This window comes from Rattus norvegicus, chromosome 8, assembly GCF_021556685.1.
Source record: "Rattus norvegicus strain SHRSP/BbbUtx chromosome 8, alternate assembly SHRSP_T2T, whole genome shotgun sequence".
In the NCBI taxonomy this organism is placed as follows: domain Eukaryota; kingdom Metazoa; phylum Chordata; class Mammalia; order Rodentia; family Muridae; genus Rattus; species Rattus norvegicus.
The window spans coordinates 23,165,061-23,175,538 of NC_141541.1; the positions used below are offsets into that span (position 1 = coordinate 23,165,061).

The 10,478-nt window shown below is 34.3% G+C and overlaps 2 pseudogenes; one reads left to right on the top strand and one right to left on the bottom strand.

Annotated features, from left to right (window-relative positions):
- Or7g28-ps1 (olfactory receptor family 7 subfamily G member 28, pseudogene 1) lies at window positions 1,414-2,352 on the bottom strand (annotated as a pseudogene).
- On the top strand, window positions 3,615-5,693 carry Ywhaq-ps2 (tyrosine 3-monooxygenase/tryptophan 5-monooxygenase activation protein, theta, pseudogene 2; annotated as a pseudogene).
- The last annotated feature ends 4,785 nt before the right edge of the window (window positions 5,694-10,478 follow it).

Here is a 10,478-nt window from a genome sequence, read left to right on the forward strand (position 1 = left end):
GTTTTTGTTCTAAGCTTAATCTGTAGAAGTCACTTTCCCAAATAAATTTCCAGGAAATTTTATATTTTGAATATAGAATACAATTATATTATATCCACTTCTTTTTACTCACTCCAACTACTTCAAGGAATCAATACTTTTTTTTCACTCAACTCCATTAAATCTTTTTGATTCATGTATGTACTAATTTGTACATCTATTGTGGGACTGTGAAAGACACACTGTTTCACAGTGGAGCAAAGGATTAAATCCCTAGTGACCCTGAAAGGAACAATAGGCATTTTACTTGACTCCCTTGAAACCAGGCCCCTGTCACTAGCCATACCCCTTCATAGATTTGTGGTAATAAGTAATGTAAGAGCAATGTCCCAACCCCCTCCATGGGTAGAGGACTTGAACACATGTCATGTAGGCTCAAGACAAATCTCCATTATGATGAGTTACTTAAAGGCCTAGAGGCTTAGCCAATGAACTTTCCTTCCCAGACACTCTTCCCTGAAAAAAAAATCTCAGGCCCACCCTGAGAAGCGTGGTACAGTTTTACTCATCCAGTTCCCACACGACAATAAATGTCTTAAAACCATGGACTGACTCTTTTCATCGGGTTCTGCTGTGAGGAGCCATACAGAAGCCCTTTGCCTACAGAGTCTCTGTCTAATCTCCAGAAGAAGGTTTCTCTGTGATCCCAGCATTGGCTACTACCAAGTCTGCAGACAACCACAGTCAAGCCAAAGACTACACCTACAGGACCAGCTGGCGCCCCGCTTTTCCCCTTCTGCCTAGGGCTTCATCTAGCCCTGCAGCTTCCTACTCCAATCTCAGGACTTTGGTGGCTTCCAGAGGTGACTAGATGCCCAAGAGCCTGAGAACTTGTTGGTCCAGAAACCACTGAGCCAGCTCTGGATATGTCCCATGTTCCAGACTTTGCTTCCACACCATTGGAGTGGTCTCCTAGGGTTCCTTACAACTAATACCCACCTGGCGATGGCTGTGGGGTAAATATGGTCAGCTTCCCATGTCCTGTCTCTCTGAGCAGCAAGCCCTGTGACAGAGTGAATGCAGAACTCCCAAATAACCCTTTAATATATATGAATGTACATGTGTGATTTATATCTGTTAATGTATTTACTTTTCTCAATTTGCATACATATTGAAATTAATAAATTAGCAATATTTACTTGTTTCTGATTGTATAGCATATACAAAATATAATGAAAACTCTTGGTGAAATCATTATCATTGCAGAAAAATAAATAATTGATAAATCACAGAATATATTTAAAGATTTTGTGTTAATATGATATATAAAAGACAAGAACAAAACAGACATTCTTACTCTCTGAAACGCATGAGTAGTTCAAATCTGTACATATATATATATTAAATACATATATATATACATATATATGTATATCAGAGAAGACTTGATACCTTAGCAATGAGTTTTTGTAAGGCTTCTTTCATATCTTTATTCCTTAAGCTATAGATAAAAGGGTTCAACATTTGAGGGAGCACTGTGTACATCATATATGACACTGTGGTTGTCTGAGGGGAAAAAGTAATTGAAGAGCTGATATAAACTCCAACTCCTGCACCATAAAATAAAGAGACAACTGCCAAGTGAGATCCACAAGTAGAAAAGGCTTTGTACTTTCCTCTTAGGGAAGATATTTTCAAAATAGAAGAGGCAATTCGAGTATAAGAGAAAATGATTCCAAAGATTGGGATTCCACCAAATATAAATGTTGCAAGATATATCAGGATATAATTGATGAGAGTGTCAGAACAGGCAAGTTTGATGACTTGAGCAAGTTCACAGAAGAATAGAGGAAGGTCATTATTTGTGCAAAATGACAACCGCAGTATCATCAAACACTGTAATAAGCTGTTCACAATGCTAATAATCAAGGACAATAGAATCAATAGACCACAGAAGTATGGATTCATAATTACTGTGTAATTCAGAGGATGACAAATAGCTGCATAACGGTCATAGGCCATTGCAGCAAGGACACAGCTTTCTAGTACAGCAAAACTCAAAACAAAACAGGCCTGAGTGAGGCAGCCTGTGTAACTGATGCTCTGGTCCTGTGTGTGGATGTTCTTTAACATATTTGGGACAGTGGCTGTACTTAGGCAGATGTCAGTAAATGAAAGTTTGGAAAGAAAGTGATACATTGGTGTTTGTAGATGAGAGTCAGAGATGACAGCAATGATGATGAGCAAATTTCCCAGGATTGTTACCAAGTATATAAACAGGAAGAGGCCAAAGATGAAGGGTGCCATTGTAGGATCATTGGTTAGCTGAATCAGAAAAAAGTAATGTGCACCTGTGTGGTTTCCAGGTTCCATGTTGCTGCCAACCTATTAGAAACACCAAGTAAATTCAATGTAGGACACCATGCTTCAGCATTGCTTGGGAACATCTTAGTGATAAAAGCTTAACTCTTAATTCATATATGTAATCAGCCTCATTTAAGATATAGACATGTAGACAGTACTTAATTCCATTGGGTTGGTTGTGATACCCATTGTTTTATTCATTATATATATTACCATATTTGGTTGTGGGATGTTTTGTACAATTATACATATGTGGATTTCAGAAAAGGACTTTTAAGTGTTAGTTATCTCTTTTTGCAACTTGAATCCTAAGGCAAGAATTCCAGTTGTCAGCATCAGTAGCAAGAACCTTTACCTGTTAAGCAATCTTGCAGGCACAATGTATTTATTTTGTTGTTGTTGTTTGTTTGTTTGTTTTTGTTTTTTTGTAAAAATGTATACTTAATGAAAATTTTTCTCTGTATAAAAAATGATGTAAAGATCAAATATTTTCACGTTTAAATTTCTCAATCACATCATCTTTCTTTCATTACCCTTTGATAAATCACAATTGTAAGTAATGTTATACACATTTTCATTCAGAAAAAGAACTTTCTATTGTCAATAATGAAAAGTTTATATTCTTTCAAAGTGTTAATTTTCCTCATTCTATTAGGGACAGCACGGGTCTGATAGTGATATTATTGAAATACTATTATTATCCAACCAAAATATCTACCAGCTTATCCTATAGTAAACAGAGGTTGTAAACAATTAAATAAAATATAATGATCCAAAAATGCCTCATTTATTCCTGTTAGTCAATTTAGTGTGATGAACTGATGATAGTGTGATGATAATTTCTATTTTTCTATTGCAAAACAATTTCTAATTTAAAAAGAAAATAACAGCAAAATGGCAAGATAGTTTGAAATGTATCATTTATTCTTTAAAATCATCAACAATAATAATAGATTTATTTACTATATTATCAAATAATCCATCTTAGTTGGCTTACTCCCTTACTCTGTGCTATCTCCCTACCCTTGAGACTTCTTATATATTCCTACCATTCTGTGTATAGAAGAGAAAACTTACATGCGTATGAGTATTAAACACAATATGTTAATGCTCTGGATACAAAAGCCCATTTTTATGTAACACCTGTAAATTACTCAGAATCTTACCATTTATGTTCCTGTAGTGAAGTAATATATTCATTCTTGTAATCTAGAATTATCTAAGCAATTTGATATTAATTGGTGCAATTGTGAAGTGGTGAGAAAGCCTTTATGAAGCTGACCACAGCATACAACTTTTCAAACAATCAGATGTAGGTCCTGCTTGTAGACTAACAAATATCTGATTGAATGTACTAATCATTTTCTCATTCATTCACATAAAACTATTCACACTGAATATAAACAAGCATTTGTCTATTAGGCTTCATCATACCTTGGTAAATACCACGAGATTATTCCATTACTAGAAGTAAATAGGATGAAAGTACTCAGCAGCACTCAACATATAAAGCCACCATTCTACATTTTTAATCTGGATTTCTGATATATTGCAATTAATTCTTACACAAAAATTCATAACCTCAGAAATGCGTGATAGAAATTGAGAAACTTTAAACAGATAACATATTTAGATTGAGAATTATGAACAATTAAAGGAATGACTGCTTGTTAAAATACCTTATGCAGGGCTCTTCATTTGAATACTTAGATTGAAAAATAAATCAAATAAGTATTATTTAGGTCTGTTTATATTAAACCTTATAGGAAATGAAATGAATTGACTCATCAGTGATTTATATATTTATATCATACCTAAACAGAACATTACTAAAGACTTAATTTGATTAGAATTGACTGCAAAATCTTACATTTATGTTGAAGATAGAAGGTATGCCAGTGTGGAAAACATAGGAAAGTTACTGGTGTTCTTTCCTGAATTGACCAATCCTTTTGAATGAGATATTAATTCTACTCTCTATTTCCCTAAAGGCTTAATATCCAAAGGTCTTCATTAGAGTAGCTATTATATTACCATTCTGATCTCTTGAGTGCCTATTCTTAAAGAGGGAGTGTGTGCATAGAAATGATTTCATCATCACTAGTGTGATGATTCCACTGGGGGCTTCTAATCGTTGAGTTGTTTTTATCCATTTTTTCAGGATATAATATGATTATATCATTTTCCCAACACTATTCATCCCTTTAATCTTTCATATACCTCCAAATACCTCTTTCAAATTGACATTGCTTTTTGTTATTGATACATGCAAACACATGCATATTTCTAAATATAACATAGTCTGTACAGCACTATATTGTATATATATTGTGTATCTACCAATTGATTTGCTCTTCCCAGAGGGATACTATTTCTACCATTTTCAGCATTTTTTTTAGTTTCCTGAAGTTCTTTGTGTAGAATTAAGAATTTCAGGGATTTCACAAAACTGCATTAGCCCTATTGCTGCTATCCTTAATTAGCTCATATTTAGGCAGTGATTTTGATAAGACATTATTATTTTGGCTTCAGATATTTCCAGAAGACACCTGTATTTTATTGTTCTTACACATGTATATCATACTATTTATCTAAAGTGGTACATTTTCTTTTTCAGATGAACAAAATATCTATCTAATTAACGATGGTACAAATATTATTTGGTCACTGGTTGTGTCTGCAGAGATGAGAAGGACTCTGATCTGGCTCAGTGCTGGCTCTTGTTCACTGTGGAAAAGACTGAGCTGATTCAGACTGCCAAGCTGATTGAGCAGAATGAGGATTATGAAAACATTACCACATGCATGAAAGTCACAATGGAGCAGGATTCTTAGGTGTCCAATGAATTCAACCTACTATCATTAGCTTGTGAGAATGGGATTGGGGCTACACGTTTGGTTCAAGAATCATGTTGAACATTGACTGGAAGACCAATATCTCCAAGAAGAAATTGCAGCCAAACAAGGACAATCAGGGGAAAGTGAATTTGGAGCATCTGTACCACAGTCCTGAAATAGTTGGATAAGTATTTCATAGCCAGTGCAATTACTCCAGAATGTAAGGTCTGTCTTTAAATGAAGGAAGATTATTTTCAGTATTGTGTTGATAAACAAATGATAGAAAAGTACCAAGGAATCTACCAAGATGCATTTAATATAAAAAAGAAAGAGATGCAACCTGCACATCCAATCCACCAGAGATTGGCTGTTAACTTTTCTATGTATTACTATGAGATTGTTAATAATTCAGTGCTTGGCAGCACACTGGATAAAATGGTTTTTGATGATGAGGCAGAAGACAATACACTGAACAAAGACTCGAACAAAGACAGCATCCTAATCATACAGTGAACTAGATACAACTCTATGTGCTTGTATCATCTCTGGAAGTTTTTCTTAATTACTGTTTGGAGTAAGAGAACCAAACTCACTGTGTAGAATGCCATCCATAGACACATGGACATCAGGTGTATACGTAGATTAGATAATAAATCAGAGAAGAAAGTCCATATGCAACTACCCTTCAAAGTCTCTGCTTCCATTTTCATAATAAGATTTCTGCCCTGGCTTCAGTCAGTGATAGAAAGTAACATTTAAACAATATCCTGTTCTTCATTGGGTTGTTTTGAATGAGTGCTTTATAGCAACTGAAATCAAACTAGGACATCCTCTACTCTTCCCATTTGTCTCTGGAGTAACACATCTTTTGTGTCAAATTTTTTATATATATACATTAAGATTTGCTATTAAATATGTACTTATGTACATGTAGGATATATGTGAAGCAGAAAAGGATATACCTTACTAACTAGTTGAAGCAAATTTTAGAATTGGGTTTGTTGGCACTCATAAGAGAAAAGAGTCTAATTTAGTGGAAATAAGTTCAAACAATGAAAATATTCATGTGAACCAAAACATCTGTAAATGTGTCAATTTTGCAGCAATATGGAGGACATGATGCTTTTTATATAGCTTTTTAAGAATAATGTAATTAGGTTTAAGATAGAAATCTTAATATTTGGAAATTTGCATAATTCTAGTTGATTCATATGTAGACAGACAAACAAACAAACAAACACACACACAGAGAGATTCTGAGAGAATTGTAATGATTACTGATAACTCTGAAGATTAAAATTGAAAATTTCAAGATTTCAAGGCTATTTAAATGTATATCTTCAGTTATATATGTATTATACTATTTCTAGTGTTATGGTCCTCTTGCATAATACCTCCAAAAAGTTAGTAATGAAGGACTGGCCATCAGATGGTGGTGATAGTCAAAGATAATGTGTTTGGAAGAGCTCTTTTTCACCAAGCTTAAATTCATTGATGCATTTATAATTATAAAAAGTATTCTCATTAGAGTTTAGAGGGAGAAATTAAGTCATTGTGTGGTTTTGTAGAAAAGAATAGTTTATATTCACACTTTTCCCAGTTTTTTTCTGGTATCTTCTTTCAGCACTTCACAGTATGAACAGCATCCATCTACCATGGTTTTCCTCCTTTGTCTCTGGAATTAATCCATTGAAGTTTGTAGAAACTTTACCTGAAAATTTCAAAATCATGATACAAAAAAAAAAAACCAAAAAGCAAACAAACAAGCAAACAAATAAAAAACCTCTTTTTCTTGACACTTAACATGGCAGTATTTCCTTTTTCACCAGAAGGAAAAATTATCATTGCCATGATAACGTCTTATGTGAGTATGCTGAACTCCCTGATTTTAAGAATTGTTAGTTTCAGTTTTCCAATCATTTTGAATACTTCAGTATTTTGATGCAGTAATGTGTAAGACACACATGTGCATGTTCACACATACACACACCACACACACACACACACACACACACACACGCTCACTAAATATAATTAATAATATATGACTATTTCATGTAAAGTTCCTTTAATTGAGAAAAAATAATTTTTGAAGACTTCTAATGATTTTACTGACACCTATATCTAATAAAAATTATAATTTAATTCATTTTAGGTGATATCTGTCTATGGTAAGTCAATATAGCGAGCATGGGTATTAAGATCATTTATCTAATAGAATGATCCTTAGCACATAGAAGATGAACATTTAAAATTAAGTGCTTCTTAGGTTTACCATAATGCTCTTATAATTATGTATTGGTTAGTTTTGAATGTCAACTCATCACAAACTTGATCATTGTGAGAAGGGTGCAAGAGACATACTGTTGAAGAGTTGCCTAGAACAAGTTGCCATATGAACATGTCTGTGAAGCATTCTCCTGATTGCTGATAGATGTGTCAACACAGAACACATTGTGGGTGGCAATATTCACCCTAAAAGAGTTTTTCTGCTCTGTGTAAGGAAAGCAAGCTGAAGATAGACAACTTGGAAAAGAGACAGAAAAAGCATTCATTTTATTCTGTTCTTGTCTGTGAATTTGGTTAGACTAGCTCCTTTCAATATTCATTTTAAATATGGACTATAACCTGGAATTATAAGTGAGTTCAACTTGTCTCCTTGTAAATAGTTTTTGGGAGGTACATTTTATCACAACAAAAAAGGTAAATAACAGAACAGGCGATTCCCCTCCCCCCCCACTCTCTCTCTCCTCTCTCTCTCTCTCTCTCTCTCTCTCTCTCTCTCTCTCTCATAGACTTATAACAATGCTAGTAAATAAACACTCCAAACATATTTGTCATGTTAGAAAATTTTTTTTCAGAAAGGCTCCTTAGATGTTAGCATATTCCTGCAACCTTTTACTGCTTTATTTTTCATATTTAGTTTTCTGTGAATACAGATGCATTGCATAGGTCTTCAGAATGAACTTTAGAGTATGTCCTTAGATGACTTCTGAGGTGTTCTTTAGTCTTATTCTATTAATATTTATTACATTTTTCTTCTATTTTTACTACTTAGGATTGCTGCACTCTACCTTTCCAGGCTATATGACCAAGAGCTCAGACGAGAGCTGAAAAACAAACCAAGATTTTCTTAAAGAGTAGCTAGTGTTGTCAACCTCTGAGTCATCTCTCGAGCCCAGAAGAAAAATCTTCTAAAACAAGCATATATACAAATACATGTGTGCATACAAAAACAATTACTGTAAAACACGGCCATGAAATTGAATGAGAGAGAGAGAAGGAATAAAAAAAGGGGGATTGAAGAAAGGGAAGGGAGAGATGTTATAATTAAAGCACAAATTAGTTTATGATTTGTTTCATGTGCAAAATTTTCTGTAAATTAAAACTAGAATAAAATAAAATACAAGCATGCTTTAAAAATCTCAACTACAGTTTTATCAGTTAATCAAAATATACTTTATTATACACATGTGTCACTGAAGAGTATGTTCCTAAGATAATATCAAATAAATATATTTCTGAATAGAAATGCATATAGAAGTTTAATTTTTAATAAATATACGCTATAATTTTTAGAAAAATCAAAACAATGGTGCATTCTCAACTCAAAAATAATATAAAACTACTGATACAGTCAAAAGGATGAGTATGAGAATTCATTTGTGGAATAAAATTAAATAAGCAAAATACTTTTGACAATTCAACACAGGAAGCATTTTATAGATTGTAAATAATTCATTAATTTTAATATTTATTAGATATAGATAGACAAACAGATAAATGGCTCTGTTTATATATGAATGTCAAACTGGATATGTTGTAAGTTTAAATGATTTAGCTTATTATGGGAAAACGGCCAAGTGTAGTGTGGCCTTAGTTGGGATAGGAATAGAATGACACTTTTCCTGGCGTAGGACCAGTAGGAGTGGGATTCCAGGGATGTGGATGACTGCCATAGGATTAAGGCTTGTTTGCATAATAACGTACATATTTTATGTTCCTCCTTAAAGGAATGTTTCCCCTGTTAATATTAATGACTCATGAACATTAAAGACAGCACAAGTCCTTGAGGCATGGGTATGATTAAAGTCTCAGCAAAATGGTAAACATTGGGAGTTTCAGGACAGTCCTTAAGGTTGTGGAAATGAACTATAAAACATGGGTTCAAAAATATATAATTTCTAAAAAATATAAGGATTCAATATGAATTATATGAGGGTCTTTACATATCTAAGGGAACAAAATCAGCTGTGCTGTGAGCCAACTCCTTAGAATGATACTAAGGAAGGAGATAAAGAGATTTAGGGAGTGGTGATCATTAAAAAAAAAGATCTCATTTAGCTAACTCTTTTTGTTTATAATTACAAAGGCAGATAGACTCCTGGGACCAGGGTCAGTCTGTGGCAGAACAAGGTATGGTAGGAATAGTAATTTCACAAAAGGATTCCACATGGCTAACTTATGATCTATGATTTTTATTTTTTTCATTTAATTTTTTTTTACAGTCCAGATTTAATCCCCTCCAGGTCCATCCTCTGCCTGTTCCATATCCCAAACACTTTTCCCATCTCCACAAGGATGTTCCCAAACCCCCACCCCACCCTACCAGACTTCCCGACTCCTCGGAACTTCCAGTCTCTTTTAGGTTATATGCATTATTTCTAAGTCCAAACCTGGCAGTCCTCTGCTACATATATTTTGGAGCCTGTTATCATCTGGTATATGCTACCTGATTGGTGGCCTAGTATCTGAGTGATCTCAGGAGACTGCTGGTTTTCCTACAGGGTCACTCTCCTCCACAACTTCTTTTAGTTTTTTTCCTAATTCAACCAGAGAGGTCAGCATCTTCTGTCCATTGGTTGGGTGTAAATATCTACATATGACTCCTTCAGCTGCTTGATGGGTCTTTTGGAGGACAGTAATGATAGGCTCCTTTTTTTGAGCATACCATTGCTTCAGTAATAGTGTCAGGCCTTGGAGCCTTCCCTTGAGTTGGATCCCAATTTGGGCCAGTCACTAGAACTCCTTTTCCTCAGGCTTTTCTCCATTTATGTCCCTGCAATTATTTTAGACAGGAAAAATTATGGGTTAGTGTTTTTGACTGTGGGATGGTAACCCCATTCCTAACTTGTATTTCTACTGAAGCTCTACAAGTTCCTTATCCTCCCTCTAGGGCATTTCATCTAAGACCTGAAAGTCTCTCACCTTCCTGGTCTCTGGTACATTTTAGAGGGTCCCTCCACCTACTAGGTCCTGAGGCTGCCTGTTTCTATTTTTTCTACTGGCCTTAAGAAT